Source organism: Phacochoerus africanus, chromosome 6 (assembly GCF_016906955.1).
Source record: "Phacochoerus africanus isolate WHEZ1 chromosome 6, ROS_Pafr_v1, whole genome shotgun sequence".
NCBI lineage: Eukaryota > Metazoa > Chordata > Mammalia > Artiodactyla > Suidae > Phacochoerus > Phacochoerus africanus.
The window spans coordinates 38,528,654-38,535,516 of record NC_062549.1 but is presented as its reverse complement, the minus strand read 5'-3'; positions in this window follow the sequence as shown (position 1 = coordinate 38,535,516).

Genomic DNA, 6,863 nt, shown 5'->3' with positions numbered 1-6,863 from the left:
CTTGTGCTGTTGCAAGATTAGGCATTTTCACAGTGAAAGGCTACACATTTTTTAGGTGCCATTTTGAATCAGCCCTTGATTTTACACTTAATGTGAGCTGTTTCAATTGGTGTTATCCTTTTGAGTGACATTAAAGGTATTTTAAATTAACTGACTTTTAAATGTATTTCAGAGGCAACAAACATCAAGAGTTAAAACCTAGATTTGTTGCCTATGTGGAGTCTATTCCTTGGATCCCCCCCCCTTTTTTTAAAGATAACTGTGATTTAATATTAGGCTTTAGAAGTAGAAAAAAAGCTAAAAAAATCAAGATTTAAAACCAGTTATAATATTTCATGAATGTTAAAATGATGCATCATAGAAATTTTAAGAATTCCTTCACTGGCGTTGCCGTGAGCTGTGGTGTAGGTTGCAGACCCGGCTTGGATCCCGTGTTGCTGTGGCTCTGGTGTAGGCTGGTGGCTACAGCTCTGATTCGACCCCTAGCCTGGGAACCTCCATATGCCACGGGAGCGGCCCAAGAAAAAAAATTTCCTTCAAAGTTGCCAAAGGGATTTTTGGCAAAAGATTGTATGGGAATAATAATAATGATAGCAATAATTTTTGACAAATGATTGTATGTGAATAATAGCAATGATAGCAATCTTGCCCACCAAGGAATGCCTTGTGTTTATGAATATCAGGATAGAATGATATTCTGGACTCATTTGGTATCTTTATCTTATTTGTAAATATATAAAGATTACTGCTCAGATGAATTACCTAGACTCTTTAGTTTATATATTAGACTATTAAGATGATGTAATTAGTTGTAAAAGTATAGGATACAAGGAAGAATTATCATCTTTTAATGACTCTAATGTTAGTTTATGTTTCTGACTTTAAAGAGCTAAGGTAGACAACGAGAGGAGTTCCTTGAGTAGATGACCTCATTCTCACTTCGAAGTAAAGAAGCTGGACGGTGATTTTATTGAGAGCAAAGATTATTTTATGTACCTTTGAATTCAGGCCTTTAGCAAAATAGGTGCTTGATAAATATTTGTTGAATCAATCAATGAATAATAAATACCAAGAGTTCTCAAATTTAATTCACTAAAAAAGAATATATTTAAAATATGATTTTGTGTGACACTAACATTTTCATTCCAAGGCTGCTCAAACTTAGTAACAAGCTATACATTTTGTGTAGTTCCCAAAATAGCCATATTTTGGGGTCAGGAAGTTATATAACTCACAACTGATATCTTTCAAGTTCCATTTTGTCATCCAAAGGTGTTTTTCCTGACCAAAGGCATTTTTTAATGTCTTTTTTTTTAATTCCTCAATGAATTTATCACATCTCTAGTTGTATAATGATCACAACAATCCAGTTTCATAGGATTTCCATCCCACAACCCTAGTGCATCCCCCCACCCCCCAAACTGTCTCCTTTGGAAACCATAAGTTTTTCAAAGTCTGTTGAGTATCTGTTCTGCAAAGAAGTTCATTCTGTCCTTTTTTCAGATTCCACATGTCAGTGAAAGCATTTGATGTTGGTGTCTCATTGTATGACTGACTTCACTTAGCATGATAATTCCTAGGTCCATCCATGTTGCTAAAAATGCTGGTAATGACCAAAGCTATTTTTGTGTAGATATCTAATAAGTAGAAAATGTCAGAGCTTAGTGTAAAATATGAGAGACCACCTTAAAAAGTGGAATTGTACTTTTGTATCATGTACTAAAGTTGTAGGATTCATTTACTCAATAGGCATAAAGGTCCATTCTCTATCGTGCAGATTTAAAAAAAAAAAATCTCTAACATATATTAAAGAGATCTATTCAGAATTCATTCTTGAAGGAACTTTCTCAAGAGCATTATTATAGAGTTGTAATGTATAAAAATTTTAATTCTTTATAATCCCATTAGTTTCCATTAATGATTTTAGTCATCTATTCTTAGAAAAATTCAGGAATTTGTATAACTTTCTGATGCTTTCAATATTTTTGTCATTGGCCTTTATGTGGTTCCTAAGACATTTTTAGAAATTATTCTTTTAGATCATGTCAATACATTTTATATTTTAAAATAATTTTCATATTCAAAACCTTTAAAGAAAATTGAAATGTTCCATATTTAAATATTCCAAAATTGAAATATTTCATCTAAATAATCTGCTAATTAATTTTTTAAAACAAAACTAAACTAGTAAATGCCTGTAGCAAAGCTCAAATAATATAGAAAGGCATAAAATGCGCTGTGAAGCTGTCCCTCCAATATCCTTTAGTCCTTCTATGAAAAGATGATCAAGCTTCTTTTGTTTACTTCCACAAGAAGGTAATGTATATTCCAGGCTACGTGCATATTGCTAAAACAGAAGTGTATGCTTACGTATCCACATTTTAAAACATCAGTGATAATATACTTATCCTTTGCATTGTGAAAGGTGCATCATGTAAAACCACTAGTCCAACCTTTCCTATGTTAGGATATTTTTCTTTTGCCTAAATGTGATGTGACAGACTTAGCATAGCAAAGTGCATTCAGATCTCCATCTCTCAGAGGAGTTTATAAGTTTTGCTTCCAAATTCAAAATGCACAAGTTGGATAAGGCTTGAGCTATCTGTAACAAATTAATTGAAAAACTTCCATTCCAGGGTGCTACGTAGCCACTTTGTAGCTCAGTTTGTGTCCTAGTAAGTGAGTGCAGTATTTTCTATATCTAACTGGGAGGGAAATAGTAAGCAAATGATTTGCCATCTAACATCCCCAGGTTTTTTTTGGGGGGGGGCAGTTGCAGATCTAGGAAATCCCAGTCAGGACTCCAAATCTCTTGGCCAGAGGTACTCTCTACCTTCTCCTGGGGGACTAACAGGATGGGAGTGTGTGGCCAACCGGTGAGCTCACTGCTTTTCCATTTAAACTTGGGAGTAAGAGCTCCTAGCATAGCTAATGGCCTTTGAGCAGTCAAAACACCCACATCACTCTTAACAAATGCTTTATTCCACACTTGGCCTTGATTGAAGAATGGCTTTTAAAGGAACCCCCCCCCCGCCACATTTGACTGATCAAAGAGTGTTAGATAGCCACAGACAAATAATCTGTGCTCTTTTGGGACACAACAGCTTGTTAGAGCATCTAGCATTAGAAGCACCTCATTTTTATAAAGCTAATTTGGGGACCCAATTCTGAATTGTTTTCCAAAAGCCAGCAACGTGAACATCAAAAAGCCCACATGCGTGTAGCCCACATGCCTTTGTCAAGTAAAAGGGGAATGATCCTCTAAGGCATGGCTGTGTCTGAAAAGTTGAAAGCATTTGCTCACAAGATGTCATTTAATCTAAAACTTTGTCATCACCTCTTATCCCCAGAGCTTATAAAGTTAACAAATGGTTGACTGTAATCTCAAGGTTTTAATTGCAGAAACGGAATCAGTATAATCTCAGAGAGCTGTTGACAGGTGTGGAATTTCTCTTTTCGGCTCCTGTTGCTACATACTCCTTAGCAGTACTAATCCATAAAGAATGAAATTGGAAGCTGTTAGCTTTACTTCAGAAATACCACTCAGCAAATGCCTTCAGCAAAATTTAAGAGAGCACATGCTCGGAGTTCCCATCGTGACTCAGTGGTTAACGAATCTGACTAGGAACCATGAGGTTGGGGGTTCGATCCCTGGCCTCGCTCAGTGGATTAAGGATCCGGCATTGCCCTGAACTGTGGATCCTGAGTTGCTGTGGCTCTGGCGTAGGCCTGCGGCTACAGCTCTGATTCGACCCCTAGCCTGGGAACCTTCATATGCCGTGGGTGTGGCCCTAAAAGGACAAAAAAAAACAAACAAAAAAAAGTGCATGCTCAAAACCATATCATTATTGATGTGCTTTATGATATTGATAATGATTTCTAATGAAAGAAGTCTCTAGACATCAAAGCCAGGGTTTAATAACTTTTGAGGGTGGGAGAAGGACCTGTCGATATTAATCTAAATTACCCTTTCAGTTTAATAATGTGCAACTAACATGAACAAACATATGACTCTATCCATTACTAGGACAGAGATCTGCAAGCCTTTCTGGTTTCCAGAAAAAAAGAGTTCTGAGAAACCAGTTGGGGACAATAATTTTGGTTTGAAATCTGCCTTATTTTTTACCTTGTAAAATGTTTTCTTGGAATTCCTGCTGTGGCACAGCGAGTTAATGATTTGGCTTGTCTCTGTGGAGGCACCAGTTAGACCCCTGGCCTGGTATAGTGGGTTAAGGATCTGGCATTGCTGCAGCAGTGGTGTAGGCTGCAGCTGCAGCTTGGATTTGATCCCTGATGGGGAACTTCCATATGCCACAGTTGTGGCCAAAAAAATTTTTTTCTCTCCTAATAAAAGTAACTGTAGCAAAACATAATTCATGCTACCATATAAATGTATAAGTAATGCATATTATATTGAATTGATTTATGTGACCCTGACCCCTAATACTTAAAATTATCCAGTGATAAGAGGCTTTCCATAGCAGCTATACTGTTGAAGGGCTTTGGGCTGCGAGGGAATTTCAGCCCCTCATCTCACTAGGAAGGGCTAAGGCCAGAAGGTGACTTTTCTTTTTTTTTTATATATATATTTTTTATTTTTTTATTACTCAAATGAATTTATCACATCTGTAGTTGCATAATGATCATCACAGTCCACTTTCATAGGATTTCCATCCCACAACCCAAACACATCCCCCTACCCCCCAAACTGTCTCCTCTGGAGACCGTAAGTTTTTCAATGTCTGTGAGTCAGCATCTGTTCTGCAAAGTTCAGTCTGTCCTTTTTTCAGATTCCACATGTCAGTGAAAGTATTTGATGTTGGTGTCTCATTATATGGCTGACTTCATTTAGCATGATAATTTCTAGGTCCATCCATGTTGCTAAAAATGCTGGTATTTTGTTCCTTTTAATGGCTGAGTAATATTCCATTGTGTATATGTACCACATCTTCCTGATCCCCTCCTCTGTTGATGGACATTTAGGTTGTCTCCATGTTTTGGCTATTGAAAAGAGTGCTGCAATGAACACTGGAGTGCATGTGTCTTTGCAAGTCATGGTTTTCTCTGGATAGATGCCCAGGAGTGGGATTGCTGGAAGGTGACTTTTCTAGCCATCGTTGTACTCATAGCAGTTCGAAATGAGGACAAACCAAAGTTAATTTGAACTAGTAGTTATTTAGTGGATTGTTTTCTGGATATCAGAGTTTTGTTTAAAAGTTTTTCTCCCCCCGCCCCGAATAAAAACACTGCTTTTGTCTAAATATATGACACAGTGATTATTTAAGTAACAATTGCAAGGAAGAAGTCTTATCAAAATGATAATTTTTTTCTTAGTAAAAAATGAATATACATTCATGGTACAAACTTCAGAAAATATAATTATCTAAACTTTACACATAATTCCATTGGTCAAAAAACCATGTATCTGAGGGATTATTTTTTAGAGTTGCAATAGCAAATTAGCCAAAGCATAACTATTAATAGAATTTTAAGTCTACTGACCTGCTGAGCACAGCACTTCTGGATTTTCCTCACTGGAATTTTTTTTGAGGTAGTAGGTTATAGAGAATGTTCCAAGAAAAATTGCTATATTAGTAGACATTATTTAGTGTTACAGAGAGAGGAGCTATGCCCAAGTATATCAGCACTGAGCAGACCACAATTTATAATTTTATTGTTATCTTAGGAAAAAACATTCAAACTATTTTATTTGAAGTTTTTTTTTTTAATACTTTCTAATTGTTGATCAAATGTTCATGAAAAGATTGTAAGCTCTTTAGAGGGCAGGAAAAGTGCCCTACAGGGCCTAGGATAAATTTCACACTTGAAATATTGGTTGATGACAAATGCTTTTTATTCATATATAATCATGAAAATTTCCACAGAACTGAATATAATTGGCTAGAAGGAAATATGGCCAAAATTTTTATAAAATTATTTTGTACTGGTGGTTCCATACTTACAGTTTTGAATGAATATATTATTAGAAATAAAGTGTTTGAAAGCTTTTCTCTTTATTTTTATGTCAATTTTTATTACGGAAATGTATGTTGACTCATTGTGTCCTTCAGAAAGAAAAGCATTATTTAGGAGTTCTCTGGTGGCTCATTGGATTAAGGATCTGGCATTGTCACTGCAGCAGCCTGGTTTCTTCTGTAGCACAGCTTCGACTCCTGGCCTGAGAACTTTCTGAATGTTGTGGGTGTGGTCAAAAAAAAAATGCATTTAAAAAAAATTACACACTCCATCCAAGGTAAAGAATATGACAACAGCCGGGAGACATGGGTAACTCTTTAGATATTATTTTTTCTTTTTACGGCCACACTTGCAGCAAACGGGAGTTCCCCGGGCCAGGAGTTGAATCCCAGCCACATCTGCAACCTATGCCACAGCCACAGCAACATCGAATCCTTAACCCACCCAGGAGGCCAGGGATCGAAACTGCATCCTCACAGAGACAACATCAGTTCCTTTACCTGCTTAAGCCACAATGGAAACTCCTCTTCTGGCCTCTTATGATCATTTATTTAATGATAACACACTTCAAAGAGATTGCTGTTTGAAAGGCTAACATGCAGTAAGAGTTCCTCTTCATATTTAACAAAACTGTGATTCTCCTTCAGTGTGGGAAGAGACTCAAAATATCCCAGCCACTTAAAACTCAAGTATTGTCCTAGACAGATTTCATCACCTGTCAACATTTTTCCAAACAAACTTGGTGGGGGTGGGGTGGGGGTGATGTTTGTCACTTGCTTATTTTCCTAAGTCTTTATATTTGTAGCAAATACAAGTTAACGATGAGCACCATTTTTTAATTCACTTAACATTGTACCAGAGACTGTATTACTACAGTCCTTTAAAAA